This window comes from Bubalus bubalis, chromosome 6 (assembly GCF_019923935.1).
Source record: "Bubalus bubalis isolate 160015118507 breed Murrah chromosome 6, NDDB_SH_1, whole genome shotgun sequence".
Taxonomy (NCBI): Eukaryota; Metazoa; Chordata; class Mammalia; order Artiodactyla; family Bovidae; genus Bubalus; species Bubalus bubalis.
Window position 1 is genome coordinate 6,953,488 of NC_059162.1, and position 12,422 is coordinate 6,965,909.

Sequence of the window (12,422 nt, forward strand, 5' to 3'; positions counted from 1 at the left end):
TTCAGAAGTTCAGCAGTTTCTCACAAGTAAATAACTTCCTGATTTGTTGTCTTTGGTCTTTTCCCAGACTCCTGAAATGACTGTTTTTTGAAAATTTTGTCTAGTTTTACACTTGTTTCTTAAGAACATTTTCTGCTAGAAATACTGCTCTCTGGTTCTATATAGATTAGATATTCTCATAGAATTAACTCATAGAACAGCCATTGACTTAAGAACACTTTATAATTTGGGCTGCTCAGGGCAGTAGAGGAGATTTTCTGTACTATCATAGAAATTTATTGCTTTAGAATGTCACATTATAACTTTTTTCTGCTAGAAGTACAGTTAGTTCCTTTTCATCAGAGATAAGAGACTTATATTCACTGAGCATATATTCCAGGCCAATGGCATGATACATTCTCTAATGCTCTAGTTCTTTTCAAAATAATGATTGTGGGCTTTTTGTAATTGTAAATGTAACATACCCTTGTTTTTGAAAAATTGAACAGAATAGAGTCCTCTCCAGAAATATTTTATAATGATACCACCTAGAGAAAGACATATTTAATATCATCCCCTCTCCCCTTCTCTCCTTTCAATTTGTGTGTGTGTATGTGTGTGTGTCTGTATGAACATTAGCTTCAGGAGGTAGAAATAAATCCCCTATTGCTCTGAAGATCATAGCCCTTTTCCAAGGTTCTAAGATTTGTAAAAAATCTTTTTTTCTCATACCAGCTACTGGGGTAGAAGAGAAAGCTATAGCCCTCTGAACCTGAAGAGTGCCTAAGACATACATTTTGGTTATACAAAGATCAACAAAGATTCTGTTCTTTAAGGAGAAACCAGATGTTTAGCTCCAAAAAAACAACTATGTTGCTCTTGATATGCAAAACTTTCTTCCTTGTGGGTGCATATTTCATCCTTTAAGAATTTTTAAAATATAACATGGACTGAGACCAATTTGCTCTCAAAAGCTATCAATGACAGTAGGAGGGACGACCATGACGAGAAAACTTGGACTAGCAAAGAAAAGAATCTTACTTTGAGTCAGCGCCACCCTCCCTTTTTATAGGAAACAAAATATTTATAGCCAGGCTTAGGAAAAAGCAAATCTTCAATAACTAAGGGGATGCTGGTTGAAAGGAGCAGCCAAATCAAGTCATCTTTAATGTTTTATCATGTTTCTTAAAGGGAAAAAATAAATGCTCTTGGTTAGTTTGAGCCTTATTCATTCAGTTCAGTTCAGTTCAGTTCAGTCGCTCAGTCGTGTCCGACTCTTTGCGACCCCATCGATCGCAGCACGCAAGGCCTCCCTGTCCATCACCAACTCTCGGAGTTCACTCAAGCTTGCATCCATCGAGTCTTTAGGTGAAGTCAATAGGAAATCATTGGTTACCCTCGTTGATGGAGAAACAATTGGAACTGGAGCATCCTCTTCACGCTCAGTCCAGAAAGAATAGCTGGTTCCTCTTATCCCAGGAGCTGACACAGTCTGAGTGGGAAGGAGTCATCATCACCATTTAACCAAAGCTGGGAGCATTTCCCTGAAATGCTGAGGAAGAGTCAGAGAAGAAAAAGTCCCTTCTTTGTTGAGGTCCTTTAATGGACCGGAACCTGTTGGTCTGGAGTCAACGATAAGAAAGTAAAAGAGAGAGAGAAACAGGCTGATGTTCCTTGGTTTACACAGAAAACCAATAAAGCTATTGGCACAGAGCTTGCACTGCTTCATGTAGGCACCGGGCGCCCTCTCAAGGGGGTGAAGGCACAGTGCACCTTCTCCAGAAGGTTTTAGAAGCCTGGGCAAGAAAGCGAGCTCAGTGGGCTTCTGCGCTCCAAAGAATTAGCCGGGGGTCAGGGGGAGAGAGAGAAAGAAAGAAAGACACGGGGACCTACGCTCTGATGGAGGAAAGGTGTTTTATTCAACATAGTGTGGGTATACTGTCTTACAAGGTAGCTATTTTCAGCAAAGATAAAAATCCAAAGTCTAGACTTACAAATTATCATAAGGCAATCCATATCAAAGAGAGATGGTTGTAAATAATCACTTTTACCATATGGTTCATAAAAAGGAAGAGGGTCGTAAATAGTTACTTATCACCGTATGGAAAAACTAACGAAGGAAATGCATGCATTCCTCAGCCCCAGGAGCGGTTTGCCAACTCCTCTTAATTCCTGAATATTCAGGAGTTAATAAGGGACAGAGGATTCATGACAGATCCAAAACAGCACACAGGAAGCCTCCTGTTAAATGTTTCCTGACACTTCAGTAGGTGGGACTAGAATTTCCCAAGAGAATAGTAGCTGTGGGGTGATTCAATTGAGGGAGTTTGATGGCAGAGGCTGAGAGAGAACAGAGAACTGAGGGAAGAGGGGGTGTGGAAGAAGAGACTCATCAGTCGTTGGGCATTCTGAAAACCCATTTGGTAGCCATGATGAGGATCTGCTCTTGACTCAGTTCTAAGGAAGCTGTTAGTCTAAGATATATGTTGTCACTGCACCAGAGTTCCAAACTATCTCAGTGTACCCAATATGTACAGCACCTATACTGTAGGTTTTTAGCTTCCTGAGAGCAACGTATTTTTGATATCCAAACAAAATAATCCCAATTTCTTGTGTTTGGATTCCCCACTGGCAGAAAATCAGGTGACCACTCAACTTTCTCTGTAGCTAAGGAGCCCAGTCCTGGCTATTCAAAGCAGTTTGGCTCCTTATTTCCACACACTAGTCTGTGAGTACTACCTTTACGCAGCCCAAATGCCCATAAGTTGCTCCCCCAAAGAAAAGCTGAATTCTCCCTGGAGCTATGAATTGCAACTTGTAAAATCATAATAGTTTTGCAATCTGTGATGGTCACCTCAAAACTCTGTTAAAATGATCAGGGATTCCCTGGTTTCTTGTTCAGAGCTTATATATAGTATCTTAATTATTCCATCTAATTTTTTTTTTAACATGGTAACTGTTTTATTACAAATAATACCTTTGGGTGGGAGAAATGCAACTTCATATATCACAGAAGGGTTCTGTTATCCTGCAGGCTTGGCTGCTAACTCAGCATGGTCAGGCAGACCTGCCCTCTTCTGTAGATGGGCTATGAGCATTTGCTGGGCTGTTTTAACAAAGATCAGTTATCATACTTACCTTGATTAAGAACTTTGTTTTTCCATAAACAAAGTTTCAAGTCTCTGTGTTGCTGAGGAACTTTAGAAGGGCTGAACGGCAGTGTGGTGCAAGAATAATGAAAGGCCTGTGAAGTCAGGCAACCAGAAGGCTGAGACACGTTGTGGTCAGAGTCCATTCACATTCTCTGAGGTCACTCATTACTAGTGTGTGTGATTTTTGTTTTCTCTCAAAAAACTAGAAAATTAGTGTCCCAGATCATGTTTCTCAAAGAAATATCATAAGCAATGAATAAAGTATGGATTTTATCCAAGCACTGTAGTCTGCCTACACAGAGTGTAGGGATGTGGAGCATAGCTACAAAACTGTTCAGCTATGTTGAAGCCAACTGTGAAAAGCATAACTAAGGAGGGACTTAAGGCTGGAAATTCTGGCTACACTGGGGATAGACTGAATTAGGTCACAAAACTTTACTCTTGACACATTAAACCAACAGCTTAAGAAAAAAATTAGCCCATGCAGGGTTGCACCTACATTAACAGAAAAATATCTTTTGTAAATTATCAGGCAACCTACTACGTTTTTCATCCTGAAATAATAATCCTCTTTCAGCTAATCACACAGCTATAAGCAAAGTGAAATGCTCAAGATCTTTGGAAGGAAAAGAGAATACTAAAATCCAAAACAAAAATCTTGCTCCAATCTTCATTTTGACCTGCCTGATAGCAAGACTGTATTAATGAGGTTAACTTGATAATAATTTTATATGAAATAAAAATTTGATGGTTGCAGTATTTAGTTTTTGCCCACAACATCAAAGAGTAAAGAATATATAGTTTATACTTATTTCCTAGGAAGGCTTAAGAACTTACAATAATAATAACAGTGATAACAGGGAAGAATGAAAAAGCCTTAATAATTATACTCTGGATCCATCACAGTTGACACATTTTCCAACAGTTCCAAGTAGAAATGAGTTTTCCAACTGCAAACTTGTTAGAAATAAAAAAGGATGGATTTGCAAAATAAAAAAAACCTTCTATTTGGGATGTTTCTTACATCAAATGTGGTCAGGATTAACTGTGTACTAAACCAACAGGGTTGGGAAAATGGAGATAATACTGAAAGGAGAAAGCTGTGAGAAGTTCAACATGTTGCCTGATACGATTTGAGTAATTAGGATGATGATGAAAACAAAGCAAAAGGAAAGAAACTCTTATTGGGGCATTGCATGTGAATTAGCTCGTTCAGTCATCATAACAATTTTATGATGTAATTACAATCATTATCTCTGTTACAATGAGTTAACCAAGGCTTGGAGAGTTTAAGGAGCTGCTTGTGTGCCTGTCTGACTCTTTGGGACCCTATGGACTGTAGCCTGCCAGGCTCCTCTGTCATGGGTTTCTCCAGGCAAGGACACTGGAGTGGGTTGCCATCCCTTTTCCAGGGGATCTTCCTGACCCAGGGATCCAACTTGGGTCTTCTGCATTGCAGGCAGATTCTTTACCATCTGAGCTACCAGGGAAGCCCTAAGCAGCTGCTTAAGTCATAGTATTAATGTGTGATGGTCTCTCCAAGTCTAAAACTGTGATGGTGAATCATACAGTCCCTTATCACTGAAACTTACCAGTCCGTGTGCATTTCCAAGACACTTCCTTTGCCTGGTCTTTAAATGTCTAATTCCATCTCTGTGTGTCTTTCTCTTTGTCTCTCTTTCATACACTCACATGTATGGCATCAGATTATCTCTGTCTTTTATTGTAGTAATTTGACCTTTGTAAGCAGACAAGTAGCCCTGATGTTCTGTCCAAAAAGATACTGGGGGAAATACAGCATTGAAAAGAGCAGATACTAGAAAGAACCTTCTGTTCCTTTAACCCTTGGCCATTATGTCCAACAGGTAATACCAACCAGTGTTGCACCACCAATAGGCCTTGCTGGATAGATCTTCCCTGTTCCTAAAGGTTAGCCAATTAGTTGATTTTCCTTTGGATTGGAAGAAAAAAAATGATTATGTGCATAAATAGGTATATGAATAAGTTTATGGAAGCCATTTTGAGTGGCAGAATTCCAATCTGCCCAAACCTTGAAAATGACACCAACTCACTACTTTGAAGCAGCCTAGGTCAGAGGCTACAGCTCCATGTTACCTATCATCAGAGCACCAACCTCCAAGTTCTCTTGGCTACAATCTAAACGTCAGACACTGAGGTCCTTGATGACTATGCAGCAATGACAAGAAGAGACGATAAGCCGGGAACCATCTCTGAATCAAAGCGCTGGCCCCACTGCTGCTGTTCCATGTAGAAGGAACACATTTAGAGTTTCACCCTTGCCATCATTCCATGTTCTTACCTACTCATTTCTAGAGGACCGTGAGTGTACCAAAGGGTAAATTTGGGAATAGGAAGCGGGGCACTCATAACTCATCTTTTCTTTGGCTCTGCACAAAGCACAAGTTTTCTGCAAATGTCAGCCATTTGGTAAGCTTAGTAGCAAATCCTCTGCACTTTCTGGGAGAGGCTGTCCCTGGATGCTAAGTCTAATTCAATCATATGGTATTAGAAGCTTGTTGTAGTCATGCACCTGAACTGCATAAAGGTCAAGGAATGAATTTTAAATGATACTTAAGGTGTAGGATGGGCAGGACTTAACTGACTGCATATTTACAATGAGGGAGAAACTGGGTGGCTCCTGTTCCCAACATAGGTAACTGGGTGGATAGGCTATTACCAGGAAAGAGGACAATCAAGGCAGGTTTTTTTTTTTTTTTCCCCCCACACAGCATGTAGGATCTTAGTTCCCTGACCAGGGATCAGACCCACGCCCCCTGCATGGAGTCTCAACCACTGGACCACCAGGGAAGTCCGTTTTCGATTTTTTTCCAAGGTAAGTTTTGAGATACCTCCTCGGCTAATGAGCAACTGTCCCTTTTACAAAGGCTGCTCCTTGCCAAGGAAGAGTCACAATAGTCTGCACAGTGGAGGCCAGCATCTGGCCGTATCTTATTGATCTAGAACGGACACTTAAAAATACTGTGCCAAATAGATAATCTTTTCTGATGGCTTGAGATCAGATCTATAGAAGGACAAAGTTTTCAAATCGTGGCTGGAATTTTAATTGTGCTGTGGGCAACCATATCCAGAGAGAAAACAGCAGCAGTAGTAGCAGGAAGAAGAGGAAGAGAGACACGACTAAGGCAGGCACACCCCCAAACTAGCAGAGAGTAAGAAAATAACCTGAGAGAGTATTGGCAGTGTCCCATTTTTGGTCCTTATGTCTAAGACCTGGCTATATTGCTACCCATGTATTTCATAACCTCAGCTGTGTCCTTATATTTTTTGTCTGTTCTCTATTCAATTCAGCTCTATTTTATGCATCATGTAGGGATAAAGATCACATACTGGGTTTTGGACATACAAAATCTGAAGTATCCAAATGCAAACATCTGTAGGATATTTGATATATTAGTCTGGTGTGCAATAAAGGGGGGAAATGGCTGGGATGAAATTCGTATTTGATAAATACGTGTTTGGCATATAGGTTGAGGTTGAGTGAGAATGGCGATGGTCACTTAGATCATAGGAAAGGAGCTAAATACAATCATCTTAAAAGAGGATTAAAGTGCTATTAAAGTGCTGCACTCAATATGCCAGAAAATTTGGAAAACTCAGCAGTGGCCACAAGACTGGAAAAGGTCAGTTTTTATCCCAAAGAAAGGCAATGCCAAAGAATATTCAAACTACCAGACAATTGTGCTCATTTAACACACTAGCAAGGTAATGCTCAAAATCCTTCAAGCTAGACGGAGGAGCCTGGTGGGCTGCAGTCCATGGGGTCGCTAGAGTCTGACACGACTGAGCGACTTCACTTTCACTTTTCACTTTCATGCGTTGGAGAAGGAAACGGCAACCCACTCCAGTGTTCTTGCCTGGAGAATCCCAGGGACAGGGAAGCCTGGTGGGCTGCCATCTCTGGGGTCGCAGAGAGTCGGACACGACTGAAGCGACTTAGCAGCAGCAGCAGGCTGCAACAGTACATGAATCAAGAACTTTCAGATGTATAAACTGGATTTAGAAAAGGCAGAGGAATCAGAGATCAAATTGCCAACATCCACTGGATCACAGGAAAAGCAAGGGAATTCCAAAGAAACGTCTGCTTCATTGACTATGCTAAAGCCTTTGACTGTGTAGATCACAACAAACTGTGGAAAATTCTTAAAAGAGATGGGCAGAGAAATCTTCTTTAAACAGGTTGAATAAATTGACTAGAAAAATTCAAAAAAAAAAAAAAGAGAGAGAGATGGGAACACCAGACTACCTTACCTGTCCCCTGAGAAACCTGTATGCAGATCAAGAAGCAACAGTTAGAACTAGACATGGAACAACAGACTGGTTCAAAAATGGGAAAAGAGTATGTCAAGGCTGTATACTGTCACCCTGCTTGTAACTTATCATGATGCGAAATGCTGGGTGGGAAGATTCACAGACTGGAATCAAGGTTGCCAGGAGAAATATCAACCTCAGGTATGCAGATGATACCACTCTAATGGCAGAAAGTGAAGAGAAACTAAAGGGCCTCTTGATGAAAGAGGAGAGTGAAAAAGTTGGCTTAAAATCCAACATTCAAAAAACAAAGATCATGGCATCCATGATCTTCAAAAAACGAAGATCATGGCATCCAGTCACATCACTTCATGGTAAACAGATGGGGAAAAAGTGGAAATAGTGACAGATTTTATTTTCTGTGGATGTTGACTACAGCCAGAAAATTAAAAACTCTTGCTTTCTGGAAGAAAAGCTATGACATACCTAGACAGTATATTGAAAAATAGAGACATCACTTTGCTGACAAAGTTCTGTACAGTCAAAGCTATGTTTTTTCCAGTAGTGATGTATGGATGTGAGAGTTGGACCATAAAGGCTGAGCACTGAAGAAATTGATGCTTTTGAACTGTGGTGCTGGAGAAGACTCTTGAGAGTCTCTTGGACAGCAAGGAGATCAAATCAGTCAATCCTAAAGGAAATCAACCCTGAATATTCACTGGAAGGACTGATGCTGAAGCTGAAGCTCTAATACTTTGGCCACCTGATGCAAGACCCAACTCATTGGAAAAGACCCTGATGCTGGAAAAGATTGAGGGCGAGAGGTGAAAGCGGCAACAGAGGATGAGATGGTGGATGGTATCACCAACTCAATGGACATGAGTTTGAGCAAACTCCGGGAGACAAGTGAAGGACAGGGAAGCCTGGCGTGCTGCAATCCATGGGGTCGCAAAGAGCTGGACACGACTGAGCAACTGAACAACAGGAACTGAACACAGAACACTGATTCTGGAGGAAAGTCAAAGACCTGCTATTTCTGAGGGCGTGAAAAACATCCTTTGGTTTCTGTGGTTAAAAACAGAATTTTCCCTAACTTTTCAAATTATTAAGTATGATTCAAGTCTAGAAACATTATTAACCTAATAATATTGTAAGTGATGAGTAATGGCATACAGTTAGAAAGAAACTTCTACATGCAAAATTGACATAGTAGCATTTATTTCAGACGAGCAAGAATGTTCATGCTATTTTCCATCTTCTTTCAGGAAAACCCAGCTACTAGTGGACAACTTTGATCCCCTGTCACCTAATTTACAGAATACAGAAAGTCAGGATGCAGTACAACTGATTTCACTAAAGAGTTTGGGAAGGATTTCTCCAGTTAGCTACAAATGATGACCAGAATGCCTCATGGAGTCAAAACTTTACCACACCTAGTAAATTAGCAGGGCCCCTGGGATGTTGTCTGGTATGATTCCCAAACATGTGTTAAGCATTATTTGTCATGGAACTTTGTGCAATAAAAGTTTATCTTTTTTGTTAAAGATCACTAAGACATCTGTCAATTAAGATGGTTCCTTGGATCTTACTTGTTCCCTCCTTTTCCTTTTAAAGTCATATATTCCATTAAAATATTTTTTTAAAGTTTAGTCCCTGAAGCATATGCCATTTTCAGCATGCCAATTCTTCTGCCCCAAAAATGACAAGAAACATATTTTAATTCTTCCAGGTTTTCTTTGACCATGGAATTTATGTCATTAGAAATAGAATGTAAAAAAATCTACTTGCCTGTAAATTTAAGAGGCAGAGGGCTTCCCTTGTGGCTCAGTGGTAAAGAATCTGCCTGCCAATGCAGGAGACACAGAGTTGATCCCTGTTCTGGGAAGATCCCGGAATTCCCTAGTAGCTCAGCTGGTAAAGAATCCACCTGCAATGCAGGAAACCCCTGTTTGATTCCTGGGTCAGGAAGATCTACTGGAGAAGGGATAAGCTACCCACTCAAGTATTCTTGGGCTTCCCAAGTGGCTCAGCTGGTAAAGAATCTGCCCACAATGCAGGAGACCTGGGTTTGATCCTTGGGTTGGGAAGATCCCCTGGAGAAGGGACTGTCTACCCACTCCAGTATTCTGGCCTGGAAAATTCCATGGACTATATAGCCTATGGCTGACTAAGAGTCAGACAGGATTGAGCAACTTTCACTTTCACTTTCTGGGAAGATCCCACAGGCCATGGAGCAACTAATAAGCCCATGTGCCACAACTACTGAGCCTGTGCTCCAGAGCCAGGGAGCACCAATGAAAGAATCTATGTGCACAGCTACTGAAGTCTGCATGCCCTCCAGTCTGTGCTCCACGAGAAGCCACTGCAATGAGAAGCCTGCACACCACAGCTAGAGAGCAGCCCCTGCTCACTGTAACCAGAGAAAAGCCCACAGAACAATAAAATCCCAGCACAGCCAAAAACGAATACTTTTTTTCAAAAATTAAAAGACATAGTCTTGAAAATAGTTAATTTTCTGTAGGATATTTACTATTTTGTCAGACATAGTCTTACTATAGTTCTCTACTTCCCCTGTGGATTGAGAAATCCACAAGATAAAAGATACAGTACAGGCAGTATCGTTTCCCCTAAAAACACACATTTTTAAATTTTTTAATTTTTTGGCCATGCTACATACCTTATGGGATCTTGATTTCCTGACTAGGGACTGAACCCATACCATGGCAGTGAAAGCAATGAGTCCTAACCACCGGACCACCAAGGAATTGCTGGAAAACACATTTTAAATGAAGCGTTAGCATTTATTACAAGAAAAGGGACAGATTTAAATATAAATCTAAGCAAGTGTTTTGCAAACTATTCTGCAGGACACTAACATCCCACAAATTCCCAATAGGCATTTTTAAACATAGAAGAATTTTGATTGGGTCTTGCTGCTGCTAAGTCGCGTCAGTCGTGTCCGACTCTGTGCGACCCCATAGACGGCAGTCCAACAGGCTCCTCTGTCCCTGGGATTCTCCAGGCAAGAACACTGGAGTGGGCTGCCATTTCCTTCTCCAATCATGAAAGTGAAAAGTGAAAGTGAAGTCGCTGAGTTGTGTCCAACTCTTAGCGACCCCATGGACTGCAGCCCACCAGGTTCCTCCATCCATGGGATTTTCCAACCAAGAATACTGGAGTGGGGTGCCATTGCCTTCTCCATGATTGGGTCTTAGGGAAGAGAAAAAAAAAAGGTTATAAAAGATATTGAGACAGTTGAGACAAACTGAATATAGACTGTGTATTGAATATTGCTGTATCGATGCTAAATTCCAAGTGTGTGATAAAGCTTTCATGGTTGTCGAAAGGTTGGGCAGACTTAGCTTCCACTGCAGGTCCAGGTGATGACGACAGCCGTCCCTGTGCCAACCTTAGCAGTTCTCCACCAATAGGTCTGCACTTGTATGCACGGTACCTGTCCTCAAATATAGGAAAAAGCATGGAATGTGTAACAAGATGGGTAGTTTAGTATAGACAAAGCATAAACACAGAAAGGGAGGAAATGCAGCACGATTTGTAGAAGCCAGATTGTGAAAAATCTTATGTGCCAATCCAAGGGAATTAGATATTATTTTGAAGGCAAATAGGCAGGAAAAGAGATAGGATATAATATGAAGAATTTTTGAAGTACAGAGTAGCATGATCAGGTTTATTTCTAAAAATTAAAACTGTCAACATTGCAAAGTAGAGGCTGGAGAGCATGAGACTGAAGATGAGGATCTTGTTAGAAGATAAAGTAAGGAGATCAAGGACTAAAATAAGTAGCATCAGAGGAAATGGAAAAGGGAAGATGGACCAGAGAGGAATTGTTGAGCTGCCTAGAAGGCAATCCAGCATAGTGGTGTTAAGAGCACTATTTTAGAGCCAGGCATTCATTTACCTACTGTGTAACCATCAGCAGTAAATCATCTAAATGAGCATTCCACCCCACCACAATGAAGTGAATACCAGTTATCTTCTTCACAGGCTTGTGATTAAGGATAAATGTGGGGTAAAAAATGATAACGTACAAACAAGTGTGAGCACAGTGCCAGGCACAAAAGAAGTTCTGTTAGTTAATATTATTACTGCAATTATCAGGGAGAAGAAGGGATTGAAAATGATTCCCAATTAGCTAGAATCTGGTCTGGCTTTTCAATCCTACAGCCCACACCCTTTGTTCAGACCAATGCTTCTCAAAGTATGGTCTCCAGAGCACCAGCAGCCGCATAACCCAACAACTTGGTAGAAATGCAAATTCTCAAACCCAGCGAAAACTATAGTTATAACTCTAGAGCTTAGGGTCCAACACTCTACATTTTAACAAGCCCTCCCTGGTGACTCTGTTATACACGGAGTGTGAGAATTACTCATTTAAATACTCCTTTTCTCTAGTCTGAGCTCTTAAAACAGTCTCTTAGGGTATCCTTCTCGGCAGTCTCTTTCCCTTGAATTCATCACACAGAACAGCCATGTTTTTTTCCTAAAAAACATGCCACACCAGGATATGATTACCATCTGTAAGTCACAGTAAATGTTGGCAAGTTTATTTATCCTATTTGGGCTTTAGTTTTCATAAACATAAAAGGGAACGTTAAACATGACATAATCTAAAATAGTACCATCATCTAGGAGATGCTCCACACTGATGGTTGAACCTACGATCTCACATTGTTGTCAGAAATTAAGTCACTTGATTAAAGCCATCCAACTTGATAAAAGATCCAAGATTAGAACACAAGTTTCTCAATTATGAATTCTGGTTCTTTTCATGAGATAAGGCTCTTTCTACATAATCAAAAACATTTATTCCAAAATAAAAAATTACATTTTGGTATTGTCAGTTTATGCACTATTTTCAAAAGTGAAAAATTATATTCTTTAGAAATGAATGAAACAAGCTACATGAAAAGTTTTCAATGGTAGCTCTCAGTAAAAATTAAATCATAAAATAAGTATACTTACCTGTTATCTAAACTTGAA